The sequence below is a fragment of the Gossypium hirsutum genome, chromosome A08 (assembly GCF_007990345.1).
Source record: "Gossypium hirsutum isolate 1008001.06 chromosome A08, Gossypium_hirsutum_v2.1, whole genome shotgun sequence".
Classification (NCBI taxonomy): Eukaryota; Viridiplantae; Streptophyta; class Magnoliopsida; order Malvales; family Malvaceae; genus Gossypium; species Gossypium hirsutum.
In genome coordinates, this window is record NC_053431.1 from 36,636,504 (window position 1) to 36,661,856 (window position 25,353).

Consider the following 25,353-nt stretch of genomic DNA (forward strand, 5'->3'; position numbering starts at 1 on the left):
AGTCTACATTGAGTAAAGACTTCCTGACTTTCAGTAATGTATTGTTGTATGAATTGTGATGTGTTTCAAGACAGTGAGGTAATGTGATAGTTTAGAGCATCCGATGTTACATAAAATCGGAGTTGTTAAAGGGGTTAAAGCCGAGCATTGGGATCTATCAAAATTATCCTTGTCAATGTTGATATTGGGATGGAAATGAGAAGGATTATTCTTGAGGCCATATCAGAATTATTTCTATGGCGAAAAGAGGAAAATGTGATGTATCCTATTGTTATATGTTTGGCGAGATCTATAAATCATATCTGTATTGAATGAATTCCTACTCATCAGATTCATGGAATTTCAGGTCTCTTTGATTGTTGGATTTCTTGGAATTCCGGTCTCCATTAAATCAAGTTGAGATCCGGGTTTTATGTCATGATATCATGGGAAACTGAGAAGGGTTGAAAATTTAAGAACAGTTGAGAGTTGAGACTGTAAGCTTTTAGATCATATGAGAAATTGAAAAGATGTATTGGAGGTACAGTCTAAGTGCAAGTTCTTCGGCACCGAATATGAGATTAAAAGTGAAGACCACTTTTCTGGTAAGATTTTCGGGGACGAAAATCCCTGAAGGGGGGGAGAGTTGTAATATCCTGATTTTGAGCCTAGTCGAAATAGTGGTTTCGTGACCACAAAATTTGAGATAGAAATAATTATTTTATGATTATTTTGAGGTCTATGATATGATTGCATGATTGTGTGAAAATTTCGTGAAGAAATTTTATGCATAAAGTGCTTAAATTGAAATTAGGGACTAAATCGAATAATTTGCAAAACTTGCATTCTAGAAGTTTCTAGTATGAAATTGTTTTGAAATATTAATTAGGAGGTCTTAAATAGAATTTTACCAATTTCTAAGTCTATGGACAAAAATTGGACATGGATGGAATTTTTGGAAAGTTTAGTAGTAAGGGCATTTTGGTCATTTAGGGGTAAAATGAATTAAAATACAAAATTAAAAGCCAATTTTGCTCATCTTCAACCCCATGGCCGAATATAGCAAGGAGAAACCATGGCTAGGGTTTTTCTAGCTTCCAAGCTCGATTGTAAGTCCGTTCTAGCCTCATTTTTAATGATTTTTACGTTTTTGGAGTCCCGGTAGCTCGATTTAGCTTATGCTAGCAATAATTTAACCTAGGGTTTATATTTGGAAAAATACCCATAGGTGAAATTTGTGTATTTTGGTGTTTTATGATAGAATCTGTGGTTTTAAATTATGTTAGACAACTTGTGCTACTCGGTTTTAAGTGAAAACGAGCAAAAGGGCTTAATCGGTAAAAATACCTAATAGTCATAAGTACATGTTAGAGTGAGAATTTGATGTTGCCATAGAAGGGAAAAATGATCAGCATGTCATAAAACATAATAAAATAGGCTGAAGTTTAATTTACGAGCTTTGGGGCAAAAGTGTAAATATGCAAAAGTTTAGGGGCAAAATTGTAATTTTTCCAAAATATGAATTTGGGTCAATTTGAATAATGTGAGTCCTAATTAGACTATATTTTAAATGATAGAGCAAGGAAAACTGAAATTTGGGCTAAAATGGGGAAAATACCAAGTTGTGGACGAAATGGTAAAAGTAGCCATTTTCGCATATGAGGTAAGTTCATATGTAAATGTTGGTAACATAGTTATTGTTTTAAATGTTTTAATGTTATTTAAATGATATGATAATTATTATGAAATACCATACTTGTGACAATTGTTTGATAATATGTCAAATTATGTGATATACTTGGAAAATGTGAAATACTACCAAGTATTGGTATCGGCATTCCGTAGAAGATGGTTGAGACACATGATTGGGAAAAAGGTCCCGTTGAACCTTAGGAATGGATTAGGATACAAGTGAAATGTCACTAGGATGGTTGAGCATCCGAACTCGTTGAGTTGAGTCCGAGTTCACTTATGGATGCAAATGTCCGAACTCGTTGAGTTGAGTCTGAGTTCGTGAGATGTAACTAGGCATCCGAACTCGTTGAGTTGAGCCCGAGTTCACTCATGGATGCGAACACCCGAGCTCGTTGAGTTGAGTCCGAGTTCACTTATGGGCGGGTTACATAGTAGCTTGGCTACATATGTGGCACTTATGTGCAAACTTTCCATGTATCCGAATTATATTCCGATGTGTTCAACGGGTAAAGTTCTACTCAAATGGAGGAATACTCAAAACGAAAGGGACGTATTGGTAAGTGTTGTGAAATGGATACTTTGAACAGGTATGTACTTAACCCTCGGGTTGAAAAATCGATATAACAACAATATGTAAGATGATAAATGAAAATGTGATATGAATGTCTTGGTGATGATTATGCAAATGATGTTTTATGTTTGCTTATATGGTTATGTTACTTGCTATTTGCATGTGAACTTATTAAGCATTTATGCTTACTCCCTCCTTTTCATTCGTTGTAGTTTTGACAAGCCAGCTCGGAAATCGGGAACGGTCGGAGGCTCGCTCACACTATCCGTATACCATCTTGGCATAATGGCTTGTATATTTTGAGTATGGCATGTATAGCATTATAATCATTTTGTATATATGGTCTTATAATATGGTTATTGAGTGGTATGGAAATGCTTGGTAATGATTAGCCATTGGAATGGCTAATCATGATCATATTTGGTGTTATGTATGTCAAATTGCTAGCTAATCCATGGAAACCATGAAATAGGTAAAATTTACCATAAAATAGATTCAGACAGCTGTAGTGACGTGAATTTGAAAAATCACTAAAAATAGTAGAAATGAAATTAAATAATGAATAAGTTATGGAATCGAAGCTTGATGAGTATATTTTCATATGGAAGAAGCAATATAGGTATATGAGCTATATTTTATGAGATGTTTACATTTTTGTGAAATAGGGCCAGAGCAATTTCTGGATCCGCTGTTCTGACTTTGGAAATTCACCATAAATTTTACAAAAATAATTAGAAGTCATGCTTTATATGTACAGATTCCTTATTGAGTCTAGTTTTATTAGAGACAAACAGCATAGTCATTGAACTCTGGACAGGGAGATATCTGATTCGTAATACACAGATGTCAGAGTAGTTGAACCCTGAAACAGGGGAGACTTTAACTAATAAACTGTACTAATTGGCCCAACCAAAAATTCTAGAAAAAAATTAGTAGATAGATATATGAGTTTAGTTTCAGGAAAAATTTATGGAATTGGATTTCGAGTTTTGTAACTCGAGATATGATTTTTAAAGCGACTGTGATGCAGTTAGCCAGCTTGTCTGGAAATTTTAAAATGAATTGTATGAGTTGTTTAAGTAATGAATTAAGTCCGTTAACACCTCGTGTTTGACTCCGGAAACGGTCTCGAGTACGGGGAGTTACTGGAAGCTTCGTCTCTATATGTTATTACTGGTACTTTCACTCTCTATGATACTACTGTTGTTGAATTGATTGATCCTGGATCAACTCATTCTAATGCATGTGAGACTTTAGTATACAGTAAGACTTTTACTATAGAGTTTATTGAATTCGTAATTAGAGTATCAAACCCCTTAGGCAAAAATGTTCTGGTTGATAAAGTGTACAAGAATTTTCCATTAAAGTTTGAGATATCTGTTTTCTGGCTGATCTAATGCTATTACCTTTTGATGAATTTGATATAATTCTAGGAATGGATTGGCTAACTTTGCATGGTGCTATTGTGAATTGCAAACGGAAAACTATTGATTTGAGATGCAAGAATGATGAAATAGTCCGAATTGAATCTAGTGACTTAAATGGGTTACCCATTGTGATATTTTCGATGAAAGCTTTGAAAAGTGTGAAAAAGGGTTGTGAAGCCTACTTTGCTTATGTGATTGATTCGAAAGTGACAGAAAAGAAAATTGAATCAGTGCCTGTTGTCTGTGAATTCTCTAATGTGTTTCCTGAAGAACTTTCGGGATTACCTCTAGTTCGAGAGGTTGAATTTGGCATTGAATTAGTGCCAGGGACTACTTCAATTTCAATAGCTCCATATAGAATGGCTCCGATCGTGTTAAAAGAATTAAAGTCTCAGTTGCAAGAGTTGAATGATAGAGGATTCGCAAGACTGAGTTTCTAACCTTGGGGTGCTCCTGTTCTGTTTGTGAAAAAGAAAGACGGCACGATGAGAATGTGCATTGATTATCGTTAGTTGAACAAAGCGACTATCACGAACAAATATCCTCTGCCCAGAATTGACGATTTGTTTAATCAATAGAAATGAGCTACCGTGCTTTCAAAGATAGATCTGAGATCAGGCTATTATCAGTTGAGTGTAAAGGATTCAGACATTCCAAAAACTGCTTTCTGAACGAGGTACGGACACTATGAGTTTTTAGTTATGCCTTTCGGATTAACAAATGCACATGCTATTTTTATGTATTTGATGTATAGAATTTTTAGACCGTATTTAGATCAATTTGTTGTCATATTCATTGATAACATTTTGATTTATTCACGTGATGAAATTGAGCATGCTGAGCATTTGAGAGTAGTGCTACAAACTTTGTGAGATAAGCAGTTGTATGCGAAGTTTAGCAAATGTGAATTCTGGTTGCAAGAAGTCAGTTTTCTGGGACATGTTGTATCAACATCTGGCATCCGAGTTGATCCGAGCAAGATTTAAGCTATTTTGGATTGGAAGCCTTCGAGAAATGTTTCTAAAGTCCGCAGTTTTCTAGGACTTGCTGGTTATTACTGGCGGTACGTAAAAGGCATTTCTATGATTGCAACTTTGTTGATGGAATTGCTTTAGAAAGATGTGAAATTTGAATGGTCTGAAAAGTGTCAGAAAAGCTTTGATCAGTTAAAAGCCCTATTGACTAAAGCTCTAGTGTTAGTACAAGCAGAATTGGGTAAAGAATTTGTGATTTATAGTGATACATAGTTGAACGGTTTAGGTTGTGTTTTGATGTAAAAAGACAAAGTTATAGCATATGCTTCGAGACAATTAAAGCCTCAAGAAAAGAATTATCCGACATACGACCTTGAATTAGCTGTGATTGTGTTCGCTTTGAAGATTTGGCGGCACTATCTATTTGGCGAGAAATGTCACGTGTTTTCAGATCATAAAAGCCTAAAATATCTGATGACTCAGAAAGATTTGAATCTGCGACAGAGAAGATCGCGAGAACTGTTAAAAGACTACGAGCTTGTTATTGATTATCATCCAGGAAAAGAAAATGTTGTTGCTGATGCTTTGAGTCAGAAATCATTGTTTGCATTACATGCGATGAATACTCATTTAGTTCTGTCTGATGATATTATGGCATGTATAAGCTAAGAGTATTTGAATATGATTTTTGAAGTGTATACCATGCCATGTGATATGGCTAGATTAAAGTTGCTATTTGGTGTGGTTTTTGGTAGATAAGTTGAGTTAAGAAACGGTGTGTGTTGATGTGCATAAATGGCCTAGTAAGAAATAGTCAATTTGGTAAGTTAGTTATTTGAATTAGTTATGGAAATCGTATGATTTGATACGAGGATGGATGTGAAAATTTGGAATAATGACATGTATGAATGGATATGATTGGTATGTGATTTTGGTATGTTTTGGTTTGGATAATAATAATGAAATTGATTAGTGACAGTGTGGGTTGAATTATACATGTTTGAGAAAGGTTTTGATTGCTATTTGGTCATGAATTGTGCTTTGATTTTGGATTTGAAGGGATGACCATTAATGGTGGTAGATTGGCTTTGCAAATATTCTATTTTTGTCCACACGGGCAAAGACACGGGCGTGTTTCTCAGCCGTGTACGCACAAGGTTATGTTACGGGATCGTGTGTCCCCTGGGGTAGTCCTACAATTTAAAGTCAGTTTCGAGCACGACCTAGACACACGGGTGTGTCTGGTGGCCGTGTGAGGCACACAGCCTTGGCACATGGGCATGTGTGGCCATTTCGAAGGGTACACGGGCTAGACAAACGGGTGTGTGGTTAGTCGTGTGACCTAAGTTAGTTTCAACCACGGCCGAGGCACACGGGCATGTCTCTAGCCATTTGGTACAAGTCAGCATGTATGCCCTGTTTAGCCACAGCTTAGACATACAGGCGTGTCTAATGCCTTGTGAGGTAAACGGCCTATTCACACGAGCGTGTGAGCTCTCTAACTTTGAAAATTTGTTAAGTTTCTAAGAAATTTTGTAGATGCTCGGTTTAGTCCCGACCCCTTCCTACAGCATGTTTAAGGTTTCGATGACCTAAGAAAGGGACTTTGAAATGATGTTTGACTATGATGCTATGATGTGTAGATGATATTTGTGAATTGATTATTAAATGTTCCGATATGTCTAGTAATGCCTCATAACCCTAGTCTGGCAATGGATATAGATTAGGGGTGTTACACTACAAGACCTTAAAACATGCTTAAGTGTGGTTCGGGACTAAACCAATCATTTATAAAAATTTCCAAATACTAAGAAAAATTTCATAAAATCATAGGTCACATGCCCGTATGAGTAGGCCGTGTGCCTTACATGGCCACCCGACAGGCCCGTGGCACAGGCCGAGTGAAAACAGGGCATACATATTGACTTGTACCACATGGTCGGAGACATGCCCGTGTGCCTTGGCCGTGGTCGAAACTGGCTTGGGTCACATAGCTAACCACACACCCGTGTGTCTAGCCCGTGCTCGAGACTAAATTTAAATTGTAGGACTACCCCAGGGTTCACACGGCTATGTAACATGACCGTGTGTTGTACACGGTTGAGACACACGCCCATGTCTCTACCCGTGAGGACAAAAATCGACCATTTGAAAAGTCAATTTTGCCACCCTTTTCTCATGCATATCAATCAACCTAAATAATACCATTTCAAGACATTTTTAAACAACCAAAAACCAACCAATATGTGCACATATCATGTCATCTATACATAATTACTCAATTCCATAACGAAAACATGTCATTACAATATACTAAAATCATCTAGATTGCATAACTTACCATTTTCAAATCCCATAACTAATCCATCACATAAGCATTATATACATCATATAACTTACCAAACACATAATCCAAGCCAACTTTAATGGCTATACATACCAAATTTACAAGCCAAATCTCATGGCTAACATCATGACTCAAAATATATGAAAATATCACTAGCCTATACATGTCATATACCATATATACAAGGTTACCAAAAATACCAACGAGATAATCGATAGTGTGATGACGTTTTCCCGACAATCCCCGAGTTCACACTAGCTTCAATAATATATAAAACACAGACAAATAACACATGGTAAGCTTCATAGCTTAGTAAGTTCGTACCAAAAATACTCAACAATTCATATTATCTAAATCATCAACTAATAAACACTTAATAGTTCTCATCTATTCATTCAATTCTAATCCATAACCATTAATCATGTATATACCATTTCATCAAGCTTCATACACGTAGTATCAACTACCACATAGGTACTGTACATACCTGTACTTTCCCGTATTTATTTATTTCATCCTCACCTCTTTATCCAATACGTTAAATTGTCCGAAAATCTTTCAATGCTTTAAGAACTCACACACTTAGTGCATAAATGTTTAGCTGAAGCTATAACAATATCACACACTTAGTGCCATCACATTGAACTAAAGATATCTCATTATTGCACACTCGGTGGCACATAAACCAAAGCTATTTCAATTCACACACTAAGTGCTGTATATAGCCGAAGCTATCCCAAAATGCACACTAAGTGCCAAACATCGTAGACTTGATGTCTTACATATTTGTAGTCACAATTATACAATTTATGCATTATTAAAGCATTAAAAACATAATTATAACTTCATTTATCACGTACGAACTTACCTCGTACTCGGAATGGATGAATCGGATCAATTACTCAATAACCTTTGATTTTCCCCGATCTAAATTCGATTCCTTTCTTTCTCGATCTATGTGGATTCAAAAGTAACTCATTTAACCACACATTTAATCATTTCAATCCACAAACACATAATTAGGGCATTTTACACTTTAGCCCCTGAAATTTTACATTTTGACATTAAAGTCCTTAATACACAAAATACCAAATATACAAAATTTCATCAAAACCATGCCTTAGCCAAATCTTCCTAAGGTCCCTAGTAGCCCAAAACTTTTATTTATTCACACATTTAACGCTACATTTTCACATTTTCACAAATTAATTCTTAATATGCATTTTTACTCAAAATCACTTTAAAAACATGTATATCAAGCACCAAGCTTTCATTATTCATCATCTAACAATCAAAAACTCAAGCATTCATCAATGGAAACTTTCAAAATCATCAATAAATTCAGAAATTAGGGTACGGGCTAGCTAGTACTCAAAGCAACGATCACAAAAACATAAAAATCATAAAAAACCGAGCAAAACTCATACCTTAATCAAGCTTCTAAGTTGCTGAACCCTAAAACACCATGGAAGCTTTATTTTCTCCTTAATATTTGGCCAAGATGAAGAAAAATAAAGATGATTTGGCTTTTGTTTTATTTCATTATACTTAATGCATAATTTACTATTTTAACCTTTGTTTATAAACATTTAAAATATCAAATACATGCCCATTTATGTCTATTCCCACCATCCACGGTCTAATTACAACATAAGGACCTCCCATTTAATAAGCCATGACAAATAGACACCTTTATCAAATAGAATGCGACTTTTACATTTTACGCAATTTAGTCATTTTCTCAAATTAACCACTTAAACGATAAAATTTTCACACGAAAATTTCACACATATATAATCACATACTGTAAACACCAAAAATAATATTAAAATAATTTTTTGACCTTAGATTTGTGGTCTCAAAACCACTATTTTGATTTAGCTAAAATCGGGCCGTTACAATAACCCATATGGCATATTTCTTTCTTAGAGTTAAAGGTAAACCTGACACAAAGTCCATAGTAATCCGGTCCCATTTCCACTCGAGAACCATGATGGGCTAAAGTAAACCTGGAGGTACTTGGTGTTCAGCCTTTACTTGCTAACAAACTAGGCATTTCAATACAAATTCTGAGATATCTCTTTTCATACCATTCCACCAATACATTTTCTTCAAGTCATTATACATTTTTGTACTGCCTAGGTGAATTGACAAACAACCGTTGTGTGCCTCCTATAAAATATTCCAAATTAATTCAATGTCCCTCAAAACACAAACCCTACCACGGAATCTTAAACAACCATCGAAGTCACTCAGAAAATTTGGTTCGCTGCTAGACTCACACTGAATTCTCTTAACTTACAACTCTTTATCAACTCTCTGAGCATATCAAATCTGTTGAAGAAAAGTTGGTCTAGCTCTCAACTTGGCTAGAATCGAACCATCATTGGACCAAGTCAGTCGTGTATTCATAGCCTTTAAGGCAAACAACGACTTCCTACTTAGAGCGTTGGCGACCATATTCGCCTTACCCTGTTGGTAATCAATCATAAGCTCGTAATCTTTTAACAGTTCAAACCATCTTCGTTGCTGCAAGTTCAAATCCTTTTGAGTCATCAAGTACTTAAGACTTTTGTGATCAGTATAAACATGTCATTTTTCCCAAATAAATAATGTCGCCAAATCTTCAAAGTAAACACTATGGCGGCCAAATCTAAGTCATGTGTTAGATAGTTCTTCTCGTGAGGCTTCAACTGTCTCAAAGCATAAGCTACGAATTTAGCCTCTTGCATAAGCACACATCCCAAAACATTTAAGGAAGCATCACTATAAATCACAAATTCTTTACCTGACTCGGGTTGCACCAAAATCGGAGCCTCAGTCAATAGTGCCTTTAATTCTAAAAACTCTATTGGCACTTTTCTGTCCATTCAAACTTGACATCATTTTGTAGCAGCTTCGTTATCGAAGTAGAAATCATGGGAATCCTTTAACAAACCGTCTCTAATAACCAGCCAAGCCTAGAAAGCTTCTAACCTCAATTACATTCTTCGGCAGTTTGCAGTCAATAATAACCAAGATCTTACCTGGTTCAACTCTAATACCATCACCTGAAACAATGTGGCCTACGAATCCAACTTCTCAAAGCCCAAACCCACTTTTACTAAACTTAGCATACAACAGCTTGTCTCTCAAAGTTTTCAAAATAGTTCTCAAGTGTTCAGCATGCTCGGATTCATCACAAGAATAAATCAATATGTCATCAATAAAAACAATAACAAATTTATCTAAATACGGTTGGAAAATACAGTTCATGAAGTCCATAAATGTAGTAGGAGTATTCGTTAACCCAAAAGGCATGAAAAGAATTTCATAGTGACCATACCTCGTCCGGAAAGCAGTTTTTGGCATATCCGAGTCTTTCACTCTCAACTAGTAGTAACCGAACCTCAAGTCTATTTTAGAAAACCATGTTGCTCCTTTCAACTGGTCAAACAAGTCATTAATCCTTGGAAAAGGATACTTATTCTTAACCGTTACCTTATTGAGCTATAGGTAATCTATACATAAACTCATAAATCCGTCTTTCTTTTTCACAAATAACACCAGAGCACCCCATGGTGAAAAGCTCGGTCTCACAAAACCCTTGTTAGTGAATTCTTGCAACTGTGACTTCAGTTCTTTCAATTCAGTCACAACCATTCTATATGGAGCAATTGAAATAGGTGCTGTACTAGGGACTAACTCAATACCAAACTCAACTTCCCTAATAAGAGGTAATCTAGACAGCTCTTCCAGGAACACATCCAGATACTCACATACAACTGACACTGATTCAATCTTCAACTCAGACTCTTTTGTATTCAACACATAAGCCAAATAAGCTTTGAATCCTTTTCTAATACATTTTTGAGCAGACATCGAAGAAATCACAATTGGCAACCTATGTGACTCATCTGATTCGACCTGGAGAATTTCACCATTTTCACATCTCAATTCAATAACTTTTTGTCTACAATTTACTATAGCATCATGAAATGTCAACCAATCCATCCCCAATGTAAAATCAAATTCATCGAATGGCAATAACATCAAGTCAGTCGGAAACCAATGATCTCTAATCATCAAAGGACATTTCTTACATACCTTATCAACTAAAACATGCTTGCCTAACCGGTTTGACACTTTAATCAGAAATTCCGTAGACTCAACATGCATATTCATACTAGATACCAATTTCATGCACATATATGAATGAGTAGAACCAGGGTCAATCAAGGCAATAACAGAAGTGTCATAGAGAGAAAAAGTACCCGTAATCACGTCGAGAGAAAATGTATCCTCATGCGCATATATGGCATAGGCTCTAGCTGAAACTCTAGCTTCAAAACTCACCCTTGTATCCCTTGTTACATTTTTACTACTAGCCCCATTACCAACATTTATCGAGGGTCTCCCCTTTGTAGCTGTACTACTCGACCTTGTATTCTAAAATTTTTCTTTTTCGACCATCTCAAGACAGTACTTGATATAGTGGTCTTAGGAACCACATTGGAAACAAGATCCATGGCTCACCTTACACTTACCGAAATGACCTCTACCACAATGTTGCCATTCGGGTCTAGAAGCTCTATCATTACCTACACTAGCCACAGATGTAGCTTGGCACTTAAAACCTGAATTTTGCTTCTTACTATTTTTGTACCAATGCCCAGCCGAAACATAAGAATGGGAATACATATCTCTGGATTTCTTAGACTTGGATGGAAGTGACTTGCTCATCTACCTCTTCTTTACATCTCTTGCCTCAGCCTCGGCTTTTCTCTTTTCCTTAGTTAATTCTTTAGCTTTACAAGCCCGATCAACGAGCACAACAAATTCTTTCAGCTCAAGAATACCCACTAACACTCTAATGTCCTCATTCAGTCCCTCTTCAAACCTTCTACACATTTTAGCCTCGGAGGATACACACTCTCGAGCATACTTACTGAGCCGTACAAACTCTCTTTCGTACTCAGTAACTGACATGCAGCCTTGTTTCAAATCAAGAAATTCCTTACCCTTTTGATCGATGAATCGCTCACTGATGTATTTCTTTCGGAACTCCTCTTGAAAGAATTCCCATGTGACCCTTTCTTTTGGAACCACTGAAATTAGCATCTTCCACCAATGATATGTCGCGTCTCTCAACAAGGAAGTAGCACACTTCAAACATTCTTCACTTGTGCACGACAGTTCATTGAATACTCAAATAGAATTCTCAAGCCAAAATTCCACCTTCTCAGGGTCATCATCAGCATTGGCCCTAAATTCCTCGCCTCCTTGCTTTCGAATTTTATCAACTTGGGTTCTAGGAAATCTCATAAAATCCATACCTTAAGGCACTTGGGGTTCAAGTTGGGTATTTGGAAGGGTAGGGGAGGTTGAGCTTTCGGGTTTGTTCGAAGGTAATCTGTAACGCCCCGCATCCGAGACCGTTGCGGAGTCGAACACGAGGTGTTAGTGAACTTAATTCATTTATTTACACCGTTCATTTTAAAATTTCCAGACAAGCTGGCTAACTACGTCACTGTCACCTTAAAAATCATATCTCGAGTTCCAAAACTCGAAAACTGATTCTGTAAATTTTCCCTGAAACTAGACTCATATATCCATCTATATATTTTTTTCTAGAATTTTTGGTTTGGCAAATTAGTACATTTTATTAGTTAAAGTCTCCCCTATTTCAGGGTTCGACTACACTAACCTTCATGCATTACGACTTAGATATCTCTCTATACAGGGCTTAAATACATATGAAGTTTATTTCTAATGAAATTAGACTCAAAAAGGAATCTGTACATATAAAGCATGACTTCTAATTATTTCTGGTTAATTTATGGTAAATTTCTAAAGTCAGAATAGGGGATCCAGTAACCGTTCTGGCCCTGTTTCACGAAAACTTAAACATCTCATAAAATACGTCTCATATGGTTGTTTCGCTTCTTGCATATGAAAATAGACTCATCAAGGTTCGATTACATAATTTATTCATTATTTAATTACATTCCTACTATTTTTAGGGAATTTTCAAACTCACATCACTGCTGCTATCAGCATCTATTTTAAGGTAAATTTCACCTATTTCATAGTTTCCATGATTCAACTAGCCATTTGACATACATAGCATCGTGATTAACCATTCCAATGGCTAATCATTGCCAAGCATTTCCACACCTCTCAATAACCATATATATACAAAATGATTTTAATACTATGCTCAAAATATTTAAGCCATTTTCGCATGGCTATCCGAATATATACACATTACCAAAGGTACTTGATTAAAAACAAAGGTTAGTCCTATACATGCCATTATCAAAGTTTAACTAAAAGAGTACCAAAAAGGCTTAGATAGTGTGGATGACTTCGACTTCGACAATCCCGAGTCCGATAGCTGACGAACAAAAATCTATAAAACAGAGAATTAAAGAAACGGAATAAGCATTTAATGCTTAGTAAGTTTTGAGTAACGAAATGATTTACGACTAAAGTATAGCGTTCATATGACTAAATGAATAATTTCATATATGCACATTCTCAAAATCATAATTTCTTCACACTTCAACTAATATATTCATACACAGGGTATCAAACCTAACTAGAGGCCGGAAGCTCGTTAATCAATTGAGCGAGTACTATTTGAAAGGAATCAACCTTTCCGATGCTTATACGAAACATACCTTATCGTTTGTATTTTATGAGCATATTAATTGAAATTATTACAGCAAGATTGCTCGCTTCCAAACCCAAGTATCTTCGGGATTTAGCCGGATATAGCAACTCGCACAAATGCCTTCGGGTCTTAGCCCGGATATAGTCACTAGCATGAATGCCTTCGGGACTTAGCCCGGATATAGTCACTAGCACAAATGCCTTCGGGACTTAGCCCGGATATAGTAACTTGCACAAATGCCTTCGGGACTTAGCCCGGATATCATCCGAATAATCAAGCACATGTACCAATAAATCATGACACATCCATATTTCATTATCATAACTAGAATTAAAACACAAGACGCTTATCAACCATTACCATTTTCGGCTCAATAGCCACATACAAAGAGCATGATTTTGATTTGCTTTATAACATGATCTCTATACACATTCGGCTACCCGTCATAGGTATAAACTAATCACCTCAATATACAATTCAAGTAGAATCATTATATCACCATTTATTTGTTATGCTTATATGTCATGACTTAATCAAATCATAAACTAAGTTTCATTACTCGAAAACTTACCTCGGATGTTGTCAAACGATTTCAACGGCTATTCGATCACTTTTTCCTTTCCCTTATCCAACTTTGATCCTCTAAGCTCTTGAGCTAAATCAAACAATTTACTTCCCAATCAAACACAATCACACGGCATCCATATACATTTTAGAACCATTCTTAACATATTTACTACTAATTTACAAACAAAATACTCATATCACATTTATAAAACTACAAGCCGAATATACCTATGTGTGACCATCCCAATTTAATCGATTTCTTGTTTTATGCACTACCACATTTTCACACACATATATATATTATGCCATTTACTCATAAACCCCATTATGCCGAATATTCATTAACCAATAGTCACACACACTACTTATGTACAAAAATTTATCCACCCTAGCCTATAGTTCATTCGGCCATTCATCACTCAACCAAACAAAATTTCATAGCAAACTCCTATGACCAAGCACACAAATATACTTACATCCCAATACTCAGAACATTCAAAATCACATTTTAAGTAAATTATCTTAAACAATGCCGAATCCTTAAGTGATTAAACATCAAATTTTTACTCAATTCCCAAACATATAAACAACATTTATTCATGACATCAAGCATCTTCATTTCGGCTATTACACATATATACACTAGCAATCAAATACTAACATTTGCACTTCACCTTAATAGCTAGCTTAGCAAACCTTAATTTAACATATAATTGTTCATAATACAATTAAAGCATCCTCTCCATTCCATCAATTCAAAACACATACATTGCCCAATAATATCCAAAATCATATTCGGCCTTAGTACTCAACTTGCTAGCTGATTTTTCTCCATCTAGCAACTAATGCACATATGTGCTCATTTGTTAGACTCTACTTCACCTAACTACCAATTTTTTCTTTTCATCCAAATAACATGAACAGCAACCATTTCTTGAACATTTTCTCTTAACCGATTACTCATGTTACCAACAAGATTCAAAATTTGGACATGGGCTAAGCAAAGAGCTTAATGACTAACTCAAAAAAAATGCTAGAAATCCAAGAATCATCCTTGAACTTACCTTGATTTAGCTAACCACCATAGCTGAATTTTTCCAAGCTTGTTCTCTCCTAGTCACGGCAATGAGGAGCAAAGATTAAAACTTTGGTTTCTCCCATTTACCACATGTTTTATTATTCTTAATTCCTTATTTTATTTTGTAAACTAATAATGCTAATAGAAAATACATATTATCATCAATGACCCATACCATGGCCGGCCACTACTTATTATAAATGGAAATTTGACATGCAAACCCATCATTTTTATAACATGCATTAATAGGTCCTTATAGATTAACCTATCACCTTTTAAAAGTGTCACACATAAGTCCTATTAATTAAATTCACATGCAATCGACTAAATCGAAGCTTAAAACTTTCACACATTCATATTCACATATTTTAGACAATAAATATCATATTCAAATATTTCGGTGACTCAGTTTAGCGGTCCCGAAACCACTTTCCGACTAGGGTCAATTTAGGGCTGTCACAACTCTCCCCCACTTAAGAAATTTTCGTCCCTGAAAATCTTACCGGTAAATAGGTTTGGGTATCATTCTTTCATAGAGTACTCGGTTTCTCAAGTAGCTTCTTCGATCCCGTGTTTGAGCCATAACACCTTTACTAACGGAACCCTCTTGTTTCGCAACTCTTTCACTTCACGAGCTAGGATGCGAATCGGTTCTTCTTCATAACTCATATCGGCTTGAATTTCAACCTCGGAGGGATTTATTATGTGCGAATGATCAGATCTGTAACGTCGAAGCATTGAGACATGAAAAACATTGTGAATCTTCTCGAGGTCAGGGAGTAAAATCAATCTATATGCCACTGGCCAACTCGTTCGAATATTTCATATGGCCCTATGAACCTCGGACTCAGTTTGCCCTTACGGCCAAATCTGAGTATCTTTTTCCAAGGTGAAACTTTAAGAAACACTTTGTCTCCCACCTGATACTCAATATCTCTTCGTTTTAAATCCGCATACGACTTCTGACGATCTGATGCTGCCTTCAGACTTTCATGAATTACCTTTACTTTCTGCTCAGCATCTTTAATCAAATCAACTCCGAAAATTTTACTTTCACCGAGCTCGGTCCAAAACAATGGTGTACGGCATTTACGACCGTACAAAGCCTCGTAAGGCGCCATCTTAGTACTTGATTGAAAACTATTGTTGTGAGCGAATTCAATCAAAGGTAAATACCGCTCCCATGAACCACTAAACTCAAGGATGCAACATCTCAACATATCCTCAAGCATCTGAATTATCCGCTCGGATTGACCATCAGTTTGTGGATGAAAAGCGGTGCTAAAATGCAACTTGGTACCCAAAGCTTCTTGCAATTTCTTCCAAAATCGTGAGGTGAACCTCGGATCTCTATCCGACATAATAGAAATAGGTACCCCGTGTAATCTTACAATCTGAGAAACATACAATTCAGCTAGTTTATCCAATGAAAAATCCGTTTGTACGGGGATAAAGTGAGCCGACTTAGTCAGTCTATCAACAACAACCCAAATCGCATCTTTCTTACTTGCCAACAATGGCAACCCAGATACAAAATCCATCGTGACTCGATCCCATTTCCATTCAGGTATCATGATCGGCTGAAGTAAACCTGTAGGTACTTGATGTTCTGCTTTCACTTGTTGACATATTAAACACCTAGAAACAAAATCAGAAATGTCTCGTTTCATACCATGCCACCAAAAACTGACGTCCCAAATCGTTGTACATTTTCGTACTCCCCGGGTGAATTGGCATTCGGCTACAATGAGCTTCGTTCAGAATCATCGAAATAAGTTCTGAATTTCTTGGAACACACAAAGGACTTCTGAACCTCAAACAATCGTCATCATCAATTTGGAACTCTGATTCCATATTCGAAACGCATTCAGCCCGTTTTGCAACCAATTCATCATCGACTTTCTGAGCTTCATGAATTTGGTGAATCAACAATGGTTTGGCCTTTAATTCTGCTACTAACACATTGTCGGATAGAACAAACAGGTGTACATTCATCGCTCGTAAAGCAAACAGTGATTTACGACTTAAAGCATCCGCAACCACATTAGCCTTTCCCGGGTGATAGTCAATGACAAGCTCATAATCTTTTAACAACTCGAGCCAACGTATTTGTCGCAGATTCAAGTCTCTTTGAGTCATCAAATATTTGAGACTTTTGTGATCTGAATATACATGACACTTCTCACCAAATAAGTAATGTCGCCATATTTTCAAAGCGAATACGATGGCAGCTAGTTCAAGATCATGGGTTGGATAATTTTTCTCATGTGGCTTCAATTGTCTCGACGCATAAGCTACAACTCGACCTTCTTGCATCAATACACAACCCAACCCAAGTAAGGATGCGTCACTGTAAATGACAAACTCTTTGCCTGATTCAGGCGCACTAGCACTGGAGCTTCAGTCAAGTAAGTTTTTCGTTGATCGAAACTTTTCTGACATTTTTCTGACCATTCGAACTTAACATCTTTCTGAAGTAGCTTCGTCATTGGTGTGGCTATCATCGAGAAACCCTTTACAAACCGTCTGTAGTAACCGGCAAGTCCCAAAAAAGCTCCGAACCTCAGTAATATTTCTCAGGGGCTTCCAGTTAAGTATGGCTGAAATTTTGCTCGGATCAACTCGAATACCCGATGCAGACACCACATGTCCCAAAAAGCTAACTTCTCTCAACCAGAACTCACATTTACTGAACTTAGCATATAACTGCTTATCCCGTAAAACCTGCAACACTAACCCCAGGTGTTCAGCATGATCGGTTTCATTTCTCGAATAGACCAAAATATCATCAATAAACACAACTACAAACCGATCCAAAAACGGTCTGAAGATCCGATTCATCAAATACATAAATACCGCTGGGGCATTAGTGAGCCCAAACGGTATCACTAAGAACTCGTAGTGACCGTATCTCGTTCTGAAAGTAGTTTTGGGTATATCCGAATCCCGAATTCGCAACTGATAATAACCCGATCTCAAATCTATCTTTGAAAACACTGAGGCTCCCTTTAGTTGATCAAACAAATCATCAATACACGGTAACGGATATTTATTCTTTATTGTCACTTTATTCAGCTGACGATAGTCGATGCACAACCTCATGGTTCCGTCCTTGTTTTTCACAAACAATACTGGTGCACCCCAAGGTGAAAAACTCGGTCGAGCAAAACCTCTATCCATCAACTCTTGCAACTGAGTTTTCAGTTCTTTTAATTCCATTGGTGCCATACGATACGGAGCCATCGAAATTGGTGTAGTCCCAGGTACAAGTTCGATGCCAAACTCTACCTCCCGAACAGGTGGTAACCCCGGTAATTCTTCGGGAAAAACATCCGGATATTCACAAACCACTGGTACCGATTCAAGTTTCTTTCCTGATTTTTCATTATCAAGCACGTATGCAAGATACGCTTCACACCCCTTTCTCACATATTTTTGAGCTAACGTCGAGGATATTATTGTTGGCAATCCATTCAAGACAGTAGACTCAACTCGGATTATCTCATTATTTGCACACCTCAAATCAATAGTCTTGCTTTTGCAATTCACAACCGCATCATGCATGGTCAACCAATCCAAATCGAGAATAACATCTAATTCATCAAACGGTAAAAGCATCAAGTCCGCCGGAAAACGGGAACCTCAAATTACTAGGGGACATTTCTTACACACCTTATCAACAAGCACACAATGACCCAAGGGATTCGACACTCTAATAACGAAATCAGTAGACTCAACAGGTAAAGTCTTACTGGATGCTAAAGTCTCACATATATAAGAATGAGTAGAACCAGGGTCAATCAATGCAATCACATTAGTATCAAAGAGAGTGAATGTACCGGTAATAACATCAGGCGAAGAAGCATCCTCGCGTGCACGTATAGCATAAGCTCTGGCAGGAGCACGAGCCTCAGATCTGGTGGTAACATCTCTAGATCCTCTCTGACCGCCACTAGCATTCCCCGCATTTTTAGATGGTCTACCTCGAGCAGTAGTAGCACCCGGTTTCCCACTCTGATTTACATTCTGTTCAGACAATCTCGGGCAATCCTTAATAAAGTGGTCAACTGATCCGCACTTGTAACAGGAGCGGTCATGGAATCTACAACTCCCCGAATGCCATTTACCACAATACTGGCACTCTGTTCTGCCTTGACGATCATTTCCAACACTGGCGACCGAAGTAACTCGTGTACTCACAGGGGGTCGATCACGGTCTCGTCTAGAAAAACCAGACGTGTCTCTAGATCGGCCTAAATCATCTCTAAATTTCTTCGATGACTGTTGAAAGGGCTTTCCCGAAGATCTCTTACGAAACTCCTTTGCTCCCATATCAGCTTTTCTTTTCTCCTTACTGAGCTCTTCGGCTTTGCAAGCTCGCTCGACAAGTACCACAAATTCTCTGATTTCTAAAATGCCAACATACAGCTTTATATCATCATTCAGTCCATATTCGAAACGTTTACACATCACAGCTTCTAAAGAAATGCATTCTCGCGCGTACCAGCTAAGCCTTACAAACTTTCGTTCATAATCAGTAACCGACATGGAACCTTGTTTAAGTTCAAGAAATTCTTTTCGTTTTGATCAATGAATCTCTGGCTGATATACTTTTTCGAAACTCGGTTTGGAAAAACTCCCAAGTTACTTGCTCTCTGGGCACAACAGAAATCAACGTATTCCACCAATAGTAGGCAGAATCACATAGCAAGGAGATCGTACACTTTAGGCATTCATCGAGTGTGCAAGATAGTTCATCAAGTACCCGAATAGTGTTGTCCAACCAAAATTCAGCTTGCTCGGCATCGTCGCTGTCTGTAGCTTTAAATTCAGTAGCCCCGTGTTTTCGGATTCTATCAACTGGGGGCTTATTTAACCTTATTTGGTCAGTTACTGGAGGTATCGCAGGTGCAGGGGTTGTATTAGTCGGAAATGGGGGTTGTGGAACAGCCGTATTAGTTCAAATGTATTGGTTGAACCAATCATTCATTACGCTATAAAAAGCCTGTCTAGCTTCGTCATTCTGATTACTAGCAATAGGTTGAGAGTCCACCGGCGCTGTCCCTTGTGCGGGAGCAGGCGCTACACTCTCAAGATCATCAGCTACCGCTCGGTTGGGATCGGGATCCATTACTATAAACAAACACATTTTTTTAACTGTCAGAAATCACCACACTATCAAATAGACACACAATGGCATGTATAGCTAGACCCGAACGTATTACGGTAGTCCTAGAATCGACTAAACCGTAGCTCTGATACCAATAAAATTGTAACGCCCCGCACCCGAGATCGTTTCCGGAGTCGAACACGAGGTGTTAGTGAACTTAATTTATTTATTTACACCGTTCATTTTAAAATTTCCAGACAAGCTGGCTAACTGCGTCACTATCACCTTAAAAATCATATCTCGAGTTCCAAAACTCGAAAACTGATTCCGTAAATTTTCCCTAAAACCAGACTCATATATCCATCTACATATTTTTTCTAGAATTTTTGGTCGGGCCAATTAGTACAGTTTATTAGTTAAAGTCTCCCCTGTTTTAGGGTTCGACTACTCTACCCTTCATGCATTACTACTTAGATATATCCTCTACATGGCTTCAATACATATTCCTTTGTTTCTAATGAAACTAGACTCAAAAAGGAATCTGTACATATAAAGCATGACTTCTAATTATTTCTGGTTAATTTATGGTAAATTTCCAAAGTCAGAACAGGGGATCCAGTAACCGTTCTGGCCCTGTTTCACGAAAACTTAAACATCTCATAAAATACGGCTCATATGATCGTTTCGCTTCTTCCATATGAAAATAGACTCATCAAGGTTCGATTACATAATTTATTCATTATTTAATTACATTCCTACTATTTTTAGGGAATTTTAAAACTCACATCACTGCTGCTGTCAGCATCTATTTTAAGGTAAATTTCACCTATTTCATAGTTTCCATGATTCAACTAGCCATTTGACATACATAGCATCGTGATTAACCATTCCAATGGCTAATCATTGCCAAGCATTTCCACACCTCTCAATAACCATATATATACAAAATGATTTTAATAGTATGCTCAAAATATTTAAGCCATTTTCGCATGGCTATCCGAATATATACACATTACCAAAGGTATTTGATTAACAACAAAGGTTAGTCCTATACATGCCATTATCAACGTTTAACTAAAAGAGTACCAAAAGGGCTTAGATAGTGTGGACGACTTCGACTTCGAAAATCCCGAGTCCGATAGCTGACGAACAAAAATCTATAAAACAGAGAATTAAAAAAACGGAATAAGCATTTAATGCTTAGTAAGTTTTGAGTAACGAAATTATTTACGACTAAAGTATAGCGTTCATATGACTAAATGAATAATTTCATATATGCACATTCTCGAAATCATAATTTCTTCACGCTTCAACCAATATATTCATACACAGGGTATCAAACCTAACTAGAGGCCGGAAGCTCGTTAATCAATTGAGCGAGTACTATTTGAAAGGAATCAACCTTTCTGATGCATATACGAAACATACCTTATCGTTTGTATTTTATGAGTGTATTAATTGAAATTATTACAGCAAGATTGCTCGCTTCCAAACCCAAGTATCTTCGGGATTTAGCTGGATATAGCAACTCGCACAAATGCCTTCGGGTCTTAGCCCGGATATAGTCACTAGCATGAATGCCTTCGGGACTTAGCCCGAATATAGTCACTAGCACAAATGCCTTCGGGACTTAGCCCGGATATAGTAACTTGCACAAATCCCTTCGGGACTTAGCCCGGATATCATCCGAATAATCAAGCACATGCACCAATAAATCATGACACATCCATATTTCATTATCATAACTAGAATTCAAACACAAGACCCTTATCAACCATTACCATTTTCGGCTCAATAGCCACATACAAAGAGCATGATTTTGATTTGCTTTATAACATGATCTCTATACACATTCGGCTACCCGTCATAGGTATAAACTAATCACCTCAATATACTATTCAAGTAGAATCATTATATCACCGTTTATTTGTTATGCTTATATGTCATGACTTAATCAAATCATAAACTAAGTTTCATTACTCGAAAACTTACCTCGGATGTTGTCAAACGATTTCAACGGTTGTTCGATCACTTTTTCCTTTCCCTTATCCAACTTTGATCCTCTAAGCTCTTGAGCTAAATCAAACAATTTACTTCCCAATCAAACACAATCACACGGCATCATATACATTTTAGAAGCATTCTTAACATATTTACTACTAATTTACAAACAGAATACTCATATCACATTTATAAAACTACAAGCCGAATATACCTATGTGTGACCATCCCAATTTAATCGATTTCTTGTTTTATGCACTACCACATATTCACACACATATATATATTATGCCATTTACTCATAAACCCCATTATGCCGAATATTCATTAACCAATAGTCACACACACTACTTATGTACAAAAATTTATCCACCCTAGCCTATAGTTCATTCGGCCATTCATCACTCAACCAAACAAAATTTCATCGCAAACTCCTATGACCAAGCACACAAATATACTTACATCCCAATACTCATAACATTCAAAATCACATTTTAAGTAAATTATCTTAAACAATGCCGAATCCTTAAGTGATTAAACATCAAATTTTTACTCAATTCCCAAACATATAAACAACATTTATTCATGACATCAAGCATCTTCATTTCGGCTATTACACATATATACACTAGCAATCAAATACTAACATTTGCACTTCACCTTAATAGCTAGCTTAGCAAACCTTAATTTAACATATAATTGTTCATAATACAATTAAAGCATCCTCTCCATTCCATCAATTCAAAACACATACATTGCCCAATAATATCCAAAATCATATTCGGCCTTAGTACTCAACTTGCTAGCCGATTTTTCTCCATCTAGCAACTAATGCACATATGTGCTCATTTGTTAGACTCTACTTCACCTAACTACCAATTTTTCTTTTCATCCAAATAACATGAACAACAACCATTTCTTGAACATTTTCTCTTAACCGATTACTCATGTTACCAACAAGATTCAAAATTTGGACATGGGCTAAGCAAGGAGCTTAATGACTAACTCAAAAAAAATGCTAGAAATCCAAGAATCATCCTTGAGCTTACCTTGATTTAGCTAACCACCATAGCTGAATTTTTCCAAGCTTGTTCTCTCCTAGTCACGGCAATGAGGAGCAAAGATGAAAACTTTGGTTTCTCCTCCCATTTACCTCATGTTTTATTATTCTTAATTCCTTATTTTATTTTGTAAACTAATAATGCTAATAGAAAATACATATTATCATCAATGACCCATACCATGGCCGGCCACTACTTATTATAAATGGAAATTTGACATGCAAACCCGTCATTTTTATAAATGCATTAATAGGTCCTTATAGATTAACCTATCTTTTAAGTGTCACACATAAGTCTATTAATTAAATTCAATCAATCGCTAAATGAAGCTTAAATTTCACACATTCATATTCAATTTTTAGACATAATATCATATTCATACTTCGGTGATGTTTACATCCGAACACTTTCCGTAGGGTCATTTTGTACATAACTGCGTACAAGTATCTATCATATGGACAAAGGCTTCCTACCTCCTTCTCCTCAACTAACAGTTGTGGGTCCACTATAGACGGCACTGTCCTTCAGCGGGAGCAGGCGCGTTACTTTCAATATTATCCTCACTGCTCTATCAGGATCCATTACTATAAGAAAGCACAGTTTAAAATCATCAGGAGTCGTCACACTATTACAATTTATGTATAGCATGTATAGCTAGACTCAAACACATGCTACGTTATCCAAGAATCGACTAAATTATATCTCTGATACCACTAAATGTAACAAATACCTTACCCGTATCCAAAGCCAGGATAGGGTTCGAGGCGTTACCGAACTTTAACATAAACACACATACAAAACTGGGCTATAAAATTTCATTCAAATCATTTCATTCATACATATGCAAATTGTCCCTTATATGGGCCTACGAGGCCCCAAACAACATCGAAGGTGGTTCGTGACTAAACTGACAACTTTGAAAACTTTAGGATAGCTTAGAAAATTTTCCTAATTTGGGGAGTCACATGCTCGTGTGGGTGTAACTCTCTGATTATGACATCATAACTGAATAAGGTCACACGGCCAAGTCACACACCTGTGTGCTAGGCAGTGTGGCGAATACATTCCAAAAGTTATTGCAACTTCACACGGCCTGGGCACATGCCCATATCCTAAGGTTGTGTCTTTCACACAGCTGAGACACCACGGTCGTGTCTTTGCCCGTGTGTTTACTATCAGGCAATCTATTTTGCATAATTAGGGTGCAGAGACAACAACTAGGTCACCGTCTATGGGGTAACTGTGTGTCACACACGGCTAGACACATCCGTGTGTCTAACCGTGTGGACAATTTCTAGGCTATTTTCAAGCCAATTGTCACCTTAAACACTCACATAGTTACACTCCCTTCATCGCACGCAACATGGCACATTTGATTACTCAGCATTACATTCATGGTTAAATTATGACTTGGTATGTCAACATATCACCTATTCAAACTATCATGCTTTCATATGACATATCATACCAACTTCATATTTTTCTATCATCTTTGCTAACCTACTTTCAAGTTACACATTTGCACCATGTTTATTGTCTTACACATTATCATATTTCATATACCAAACATACATGCCATCCATCACACTCATTACCATAAGTAACCATAACCACATTAAAGTATAAGCAATTTGCATGCATGTACCAATAATTAGGGTTACAACCCAAATATCAATATGAGTCACCTCTCATGCCTATACAAAATATCATAATACTTTCATGAGCCAACTCATTTGGCCAATCAATATGACACTAACAAAAAGACCAAGTCCTATACATGCCATACTCAAAAGATGAACTACTATACCCAAATATTCAATTGATAGTGTGATCGAGTCTTCGAGTCTTTCGATCCTAGCAGCTGACGACATATAGAAATGAAATAAAG